Here is a 9253-nt window from a genome sequence, read left to right on the forward strand (position 1 = left end):
ACGTCAATAATTGCATCGTACTTTGGGAAACCCAAAGAACCACAAGAGTGATAATCATAAATAAATGACAATATTCTAGGAAAAGTAAAAACGAGACCAATCAAATCAAAGCCCAAAAGTTTCTCTATGCCAAAAAAAAAAAAAAAAAAAAATCCAAAAGTCTCAGTCCACTATGATTATTGATTCCTCGCTCTCTATTGTCACCTTTGGAAATATGAAAAAGAAAAAAAAAAAAAAAAAAAAAAAAAAAAAAAAAAAAGATGAGGTGGTCGAATCGGTGTGTAAAGCTCCACTGTCTGTACATTCCTAGCCTAAGACCCTTTACTTTTCTTTCATCACTTTTAGTCTCTCTCTCAGCTATATTCTACTTCGTTGAGAAGTAAAGCTTCGTCAGCAACTTCTACATAAAGTTCTTTATATATGTGTGTGTACATTTCACACACTCTCACTTTCTCACCATGCTCTCTCTGTGTAAGCAAAAGCGTGAGTCCCTAGTTTTTCAGTTTTGTGAGCGTGTGCGTGTGTTGTTAGGTACAGATATGGAGGCTGCAGCGAGAGAACACGTTGAAGAGATACGTAGAAAAAAGTTCTCCATTGGAGGGGAACAGAACCCATTAACTGAGGATCTTCATCAAGCTGTCAAGAACCTCTCTGCTGAGCTTTATGCCAAGGATGTACATTTTCTCATGGAACTCATTCAGGTTACTTTCTCAAACTCATTCTTTCTTTCTTAATAGTATATGTTTGTGTGTTTTTGTCATGGGTTCTCAATGATATATATGTTTGAGCAATGATTATTACAATTTTAACTGAGTTTGTACACGATTTTACAATTTTAACTGGCCAGAAGATTTTAGCTTTATCTTGTGCCTTTTTCTTACTTTTTTACCGTAGAAGTAAAAAATTTATTATTATTATTATTTTACTTCTAAATTAGCGTATATATTTTTGACAAAACTTAGGTACTTAACCTTTTAACGGATAAACTACTAGAAATTGTAGGATGCCAACTCAGTTTTTACTCTAAATAAAAACTCACTTAGTTGATAAATTATTAATTTTACATAGGCCCGCCAGGGACACCACTTTGTTGTATAATGTTCACAAATTCTCTCTTACAATTATGTTTGGAAGAAAGAGGAGGAGAGGGATGTAAAGGGAAGGGAAGGGAATGGAGATTGTTGAATTAATCTATGATTCAAAATTAGAGAAAGTCTACCGTACAACATTTTCATGGTAATTTTGATTTAAGCAGGTCTAGTTTTAATTTTATTTTATTTTGACTTATGGTAGACGGATGCTTCAGCTTATGGAATTTTGTTGTGGCCATAGAAGAACTCTTAAAATTAGCAAAAGATGGTTATAATTGTTAATTTATATGATATTATAATTTTCTCTCCTTCCAAATTTACATCCAAACAAAGTGGAATACTCTTTTACTTAATTTTTAAAACATTTGAATGAGGGAAAATGTAATCATTATCCTAGTCTTTTCTCTCCTTCCCCTCTATGCTCTCTCTCCAAACTTCCATACATAGTTTCTGTGAAAAAAAAGTTTTGCATGTAGACTTAGTGTTAGATGGTTTTATGGAGTAAAAGAATAGGGTTGAGTTTTATTGCCTTATGTATAATGTTGAATTTATTTTTGTTAGAATGCTGAAGATAATGATTACTTGGAGGGAGTGGATCCATCTCTTGAGTTTGTCATAACTTCTGAGGACATTACAAACGCAGCGGCCCCAGCAACATTGCTGATTTTCAACAATGAGAAAGGTTTCTCATCGAAAAACATTGACTCTATTTGCAGTGTTGGTCGGTCCACCAAGAAAGGCAACAGGAAACGTGGTTATATTGGAGAGAAAGGTACTTTACCTAGTTTCCTAGAATTATAGCTTATACTAGCCACTCTAGTGTAAGTATTGTTATGAGAACTAGTAACATCAAAATTTGTTATATATGGTTTACTCAAAATGCTATTTTGTCTAGAAGACTATTAATAATTGTAATTGGGTTGACTTGGAAAGAAGTCAGAACAAGCATAACATTATTGACATATTTGTTTAAGTCAAACATCAAAATTCCTTGATTCACAAAAGGAGCAACTTTCACATATATACTCTAAAGTGATAAATGCTAAGTTAAGAGTTTTGGAAGTTAGTAAGGCTCACTTAAAACTCATATGTAATTTGCTTGAATTAGGAATGAAATATTGTTGCCTTGGAGGGAGAGTTCAAAGCATAAAATCAATAAATAAATCTTCTTGCATTATGAAATTTTGCTAAGTCAAAATACACCTTATAGAAAACATAAACAAACAAGTTAAGGTATGAGGGAATGTTAATATTTGACAATTAATTTTAATAGAAATAATGTGTATTAGTCTTTGGTATTTAACCCAATGTATATTCTTAGTCACCAATAAGCTCTGGTTCAAACTGACCCTTCCTCTAGTAAAAAGGGGTGAAAGATAGTATCTAGGTTTAAGCAACACCCCCCCTCCCCCCCAAAAAAAAATGTTCTTAAGTTAGCCCTCTATTTGTTTTGGCACAAAATGTTTTATCTAAAAATATTTTAGCTAAATTACATATTACACCCTCTAACTATCTAAAATTCAATTCAATAATTTAACTTTTAACTTTGTTCAATTTAGTCCTTCCGTTAGTCATTGTTAGAATTTAGCTGCCAAAACAACGTACTTTCTATTAAACAAAGTAAATAGTTAAAAATGCAACTTAACTGAGATTAACGGGAGGACTAAATTGAACAAATTTGAAAGTTAGAGTATTAAATTGAACAAAAGTGAATTTAGAGGAATGCATTGAATTTTGTAATTTAGCCAAATATTTTAAAGGAATATTGATTTTTTTTTTGGTGTTTGGTTTTGTTGTTGAAAACTCTTTTCTATATTAGATATTAAACAACAACTTTAAAATATTAATCACAACAACTAGAGTCAATCTAAAATCAAACTAAAAAATAAGCATGAACAAAATAAAATTATTGAAAATTACACTAATAAGAACAATCAAAATAAGTGAAAAAAAAATATATATATATAATAACAAAACTATTATCTAAACTTACACATTTAGATCATAATTAAAAAAAGAAAAAAAAAATTGAAACCTCCAAAATGACACTTTAAAGTTTTTTTTGTACAACTTTTATAATTTTGGAGCAATTCCCAAAATTTTGATCCCTATTGTGGTCATTTTGAGGATTCATGAGAGAGATATATATATATATATATATTCATTTCAATGGTTTTGGGATTTTTTTGTCATTTTGGTCAATTGTTGCTCAATTGGCACCTCTTGGTATTTCCAACAGAGACATTCTGGTTTAAGTCCCCCCTCCCCCATTGTAACCATCTAATTATAGTCACAGTGGAGGTTTTAAAGGTATTTTTGTTATTTTGTAGGTTTAGGGGTATTTTGGTTATTATGTCGGTTTTGACGGTAATTTGGTCTTTTTGGAAATTTTAAGGTTTCTTCTATCATTTTAGAGGTTCTTGAGGGTGTATTTTTATCATTTTATAGGTTTCCAAGTTTATACAATAAGTGAGTTTTCAGACTTCTATGCTAATCTTAAGATATCAATGCAGAGTATTATGTGTTATATACTCAATTATAGTGAAAGAAAAGATTAAAACCATAATGATGTTGATAATTACCGAACAGGATAATTTTGCTATTTTCTTATTGCTGTTATTAGCTTATTCTCTGGTTAATATGCAGGAATTGGATTTAAGAGTGTCTTTCTGGTTAGTTCTCAGCCATACATATTCAGCAATGGATATCAAATACGATTCAATGAAGAGCCTTGCCCACATTGCAATCTCGGGTACATAGTTCCTGAATGGGTCGAGGAGAACCCAACACTATCTGACATCAAAAAAATATATGGTTCTGGGACTACTCTACCAACAACAACAATAGTCTTACCTCTGAAGTTCGATAAGGTCAAACCTGTGAAGCAGCAGCTCTCAAATGTTCATCCTGAAGTCCTATTGTTCCTATCAAAGATTAGGCGGCTTTCAGTCAGGGAACATAACAACGATCCCAGGCTCAATACTGTAAGTGCAATAGCAATTACAAGTGAGACTGAATTGGTGGTGAAGAAGAACATTGATGCTGTGTCCTACACAATCCATCTCTCTGCTGATGAAAAGGGTAAGGAGTCTGAGGGAGAATGCAGGTACTTTATGTGGAGGCAAAAGTTTCCTGTCAGGCAGGAAAACAAAGTGGAAAGGAGAACGGAAGTTGAAGAGTTGGTGATCACATTGGCTTTTCCTTTTGAAGAGCGCCTCCATAGGGGAATGAGCTCACCTGGGATCTATGCATTTCTTCCCACAGAGATGTTTACCAACTTTCCCTTCATAATTCAGGCAGATTTTCTTCTTGCCTCATCAAGGGAAACAATTCTCTTAGACAACAAGTGGAACCAGGGGATTCTTGACTGCGTGCCCTCTGCTTTTATCAATGCGTTTGTTTCACTAGTTAAAAATACTGAAAATGCTCCAGTGTCTAGTTTAGCTTCCATGTTCAGGTTCATTCCCATCGACAGCTCATCTTATCAAACGTTGAATGTTGTCAGGGAGTCGATCAAATCAAAGCTTCTTGAAGAAAGTATTCTTCCAAGTGAGTCTTAGACACCGCAGAAGATCTTTCATAAACCTCATGAAGTTGGTAGGCTTATGCCTGCTTTCTGGACCATTCTGGAGAAGGCAAGGGAGCAAAAGGTGAGTTTGTTTCATCTTTCATCACATGGAAAGTACATTTTGAGCTCCTCATTTGATAGAGCAGAATATGATTACATATTGAATTTCTTGGGTGTGGAACTAGTCAACAACGAATGGTATGCAAAGTGCATCCAAAGTTCTAAACTTGTTGAAGGAGTGTCAGAGGACGTGTACTTGGAGCTTTTGCTATTTGTTGCAGATAACTGGAAGTCCAAATTTGACTCTACCGACATAAAGTACATACAGCTAATAAAATATGTGGGTCTTTATGGCGATGTGTCTTTGTGTAGCATAAATGAATCCATGCATTTCAATCGTGACAGAGTGGTGTCCTTATCCCGTCATCCTGATCATATCTCATGGCTGATTGATTGGAACAGGGAATTCATATGTCCAGCCAATTACTTTTTTTGGCCGAAAAGCACACAAGTAGCTATTCAGTTCTTCTCTAAGAGGGAGACGGTGTTGGAGTGGCTACGAGATCATGTGAAGGTTGGTGCTATGAGCGTCTATGAATATGCAGTTCATCTTAACAATCATCTCAATAGTTGCCAGAAGCGTGCTATTGCCTTTGTTCACTTCTTGTACCACTCGCTTCAAAAGTCTTTTCTTTCCCATCAGGAGGTTGGTGATTTATGTGATTCTATGCCACTTGTGGATAACTATGGAAATTTACGGAGACACAGGACAAGGGTTCTTGTCCCTGCCAACGGAAGCAAATGGGTGGGATTGATTGGTTCAAATCCATGGACAAATGAAGGCTACGTTGAGTTAGCAGAAGACTACTTGCTACCAGGCTATTTTGCCGGTGAATATGCCTCTGGAGAAAGACTCTTGGAGTTCCTTAAAACTCATGTTGTAGCGTCTGATATCCCTTACATATCTCCTCCTAATGCTGCAATTCCTACTGTATCATCACCACTCACCAAGCAAAATGCATTCTTGCTGTTGGATTGGATTCGGAATCTGAAACGTAGAGAAATTTACATTCCTGAGAAGTTCTTGAAATGCATAAAGGAAGGTAGCTGGCTGAAAATTACTACCAGTGGATGTCCTGGTTACCGGCCACCTTCACAGTCATTCATGCTTTCCTCTTCATTGGGAAACATTTTGCAGAGTGGATCCGTTCTTGTTGATATTCCATTGCTTGATCTAAGTTTTTATGGTGATGAATTAAATGAGTACAAGGAGGAGCTGAAGAAACTTGGAGTCATGTCTGAGTATGGTGAAGCATGTGAATTTATTGGAAAGCATCTTATGTCTTTCACAGAGTACTCCACTTTAAGTAGAGACCAAGTGCTGTCTGTACTAAATTTCATCAGATTTTTGAGGGAAAAGTTTCTCCCTCAGGATGAGTTCATCAACAGTATCAAGGATAAGAGATGGATAAGGACATGCTGTGGTGACAGGTCTCCAGTTGAAGCTGTTTTGTTTGATGAGGAATGGAAAAGTGCATTACAAATCAGTTGCATCCCCTTTATTGATCTAGATTACTTTGGAGAGGAAATCCTTTCTTTTAGAGAGGAACTCAAGTCACTTGGTGTTGTAATTGGCTTCGGTGATTGTTATAAGCTTGTTGTAGACAACTTAAAATCTCCTTTAAGCTCATCTCTGACAGCTGAGGCAGTTCTTTTGATACTGGAATGTATGCGACGTCTAGGATCATCCGACAAACTTGTTCAGGCGTTGAGAGGTGTGAAATGCTTTAAGACGAATCTTGGGTACAAACCTCCGGGAGAATGTTTCTTGGTTGACCCTCAATGGGTTTGCATTCTTCATGTTTTTGAAGGTTTTGCATTGATTGATCATGATTTCCATGGAAGCTGTATCTTCTCTTACAGAAATGAGTTGAAGCAAACTGGGGTGAAGGTGGATTTTGAGGAGGCGGTAAAAGAATTTTCTGACAAATTCAAGCTGGAGGCATCCTTCATGACTAAAGAAATTGTTCTCTCTTTTCTTTCATGTCAGAGACAGCTAAAAGATAGTCCTTTTGTGTTTCCTCCAGATCTTGAGAAAAACATCCGTGACCTTAAGTGGTTGCAGACTAGGTGTGGTGATAGAAGATCTCCAAGAGATTGCATTCTTTTTGGGCCAGATTGGCATTCAGTTTTACCAATTACTATTGACCTCCCTTTCTTAGATGATAGTGACAATTACTATGGCAAGGACATTCATTTATACAAGGAAGAGCTGAAGAGCATGGGAGTTGCTGTTGAATTTAAAGATGGTGTGAAGTTTGTTGCAGCTGGTCTTCACTTTCCCTTGGATCCTGCTCAGATAACTGATGAAAATGTGTTTTCATTGCTGCAATGCATACGTGTTTTAATCCAAGGAGTGAATTACTCCTTTCCAGATCCATTCTTAAAACAAAATTCTCGGAAATGGTTGAAGACCACTAAAGGTTATAGACCTCCAGAAAAATGCTTATTGTTCGATCCTAGATGGGGCTCTTATTTGGAGCGGACAGATGGACCTTTTATTGATGAAGATTTTTATGGTTCTAATATTACACTGTACAAAGAAGAACTCAAGGCAATAGGAGTCACCCTTGATGTTGAAGACGGATGCTCATTGATTGCCAGGCACCTCGAACTCCATTTCCAATACCCTACTATAGTTCGAATATATAATTACTTGAGTCTATGTAATTGGGAGAATGACAGTGAACTTACAAAAGGGATATGGATCCCATATGGAAATAAGAATGGAGAGTGGGTCAGCCCCTGTGAATGCGTTCTGCACGACAAGGATGGTCTCTTCAGTTCGCAGCTGAAAGTTCTTGACAAATATTATGAGCAAAAGTTACTCAACTTCTTCTCACATGCTTTCCGTGTTAAATGCAATCCTTCGGTTGCTGATTACTGTAAGCTTTGGGAGGTTTGGGAAAGATCAGGACGTCGATTGTCACATGATGACTGTCTTAAGTTCTGGGGGTATATTTTGAAGCACTGGGGTGAAAAGACTGAGAAAACTGTCACTGAGAAGCTGGTGAAATTGCCGGTTGCTTCTGGCTCGGATGAAGTTTTGCTGTTCAACAAGCGTGATGTTTTTATTGCTGATGATCTTCAACTGAAAGATCTTTTCGAACGGTTTTCTGCTCAATCTCTATTTGTCTGGTACCCTCAGCCAAGCAAGCCTTCTTTACCTCAGATGAAGTTGTTTGATATTTACAGGAAGATTGGTGTTCGCACTATATCCGAGTCTGTAGAGAAGGAAGAATCATACGCAGTGGATGTTGCTCAACTCAATCAGGTGAATCCAAAGGAGAATTTGATTACAAAATATCTGGTTACACTCATCCTTGGTTTTCTAGCAAATCCTGTGATGAAAATGGAAGCTGAAAGGAGGCATGAAATAATCAGAGGGCTTCTGAATATTACTTTCCTTGAGATAGTTGAACCGATAAGCGTAAAGTACAGTTTATCACTTTCTTCAGGGGAGATCGTGAATGCAAGAACAAGCCGAATGATACGCTGGGATAGAGAGTCTTCAAAGTTTTTCACACAGAAGTTGGACAGGTATAGTGGATATGAGAATCAAATTGAATATGCTACATATTTTTCTGAAGCAATATCTGAGGGTGTGTTATGGGAGAACTGCGATCATATTGGTGCACTCTCTGAACTGATCAAGCTGGCCTTCGTGCTGGAATTTGATGAGAAAGCAGTTAGGTTTTTAATGAAGTCCAAGAATATGCAAATATACTTGGAGGATGAGGAGTTCATTGCATCTGTCTTTCCTTCTGACTGGTTAGATATATACCATGGACTGTTAATATTTGTAAGTGTTTCTTTCATATTTCTTTTATGTTTCTTTGTGTTTTTCGCGTAAATGTCAAAACTCAAAAGAATGAATCAGTTGCTGCTATTGTGATTTTAATGGTCATTCATGTGGTGTTAACCTTATATTGTTTTGTCCTAGATTTTCCTTTGTATTTCTATCTTGGGGGTGATACTCTTGTAATTCTGAACTAAATGGTAATGTTTGGCATTGGCATGTATATATATTTTTGGGCCTTAAGTTTCGGCTTTTTGGATTTTGTTGAGCGGTGGACCAAAACATGGTCTTTGACATATATGGCCTTTTAATAATTTTAAGTATATTATCATACTTTTAATATTTCCAAGTTAATTTTGTTCTTTATTTTTCTTTTAAGTAATTAAATGACTTGTTGTGGCATCTCAGATTGTATGGATTTGCTGAATGTATATTGTGTTATATACATGATTAAGAGGAGTTCTTATTTGTAATGTTATTAGTCTGTTTGGAATATGGTGTAGATATGGCTATGGTTTTCCTCATGTCTTAACAAATAATATTAGGGCCAGGTCAATAATATTGTGTGGCTTGGGAACACTGTGATGCAACATGATCCTTCTCATGGACATCAATGACATTAGTGGAGAAAATTGTGATACTCAAGAGATTGTGTGGATCCGATTAGTTTGTATGATTATTTTGTACAAAGATGTATTGAATCCTTCAAAAGACATGTATAAGGTAATTCTGGAT

At 36.0% G+C, this 9253-nt stretch overlaps 1 pseudogene across 1 annotated transcript; it reads left to right on the top strand.

The window, feature by feature from the left end:
* Nucleotides 1–465: 465 nt before the first annotated feature.
* On the top strand, nucleotides 466–8994 carry LOC115962683 (annotated as a pseudogene). Its single transcript, XR_004085570.1, has 3 exons — nucleotides 466–701; nucleotides 1653–1863; nucleotides 3738–8994. The product of XR_004085570.1 is annotated as an uncharacterized LOC115962683 (transcript).
* The last annotated feature ends 259 nt before the right edge of the window (nucleotides 8995–9253 follow it).

The sequence above is a fragment of the Quercus lobata genome, chromosome 10 (assembly GCF_001633185.2).
Source record: "Quercus lobata isolate SW786 chromosome 10, ValleyOak3.0 Primary Assembly, whole genome shotgun sequence".
NCBI lineage: Eukaryota > Viridiplantae > Streptophyta > Magnoliopsida > Fagales > Fagaceae > Quercus > Quercus lobata.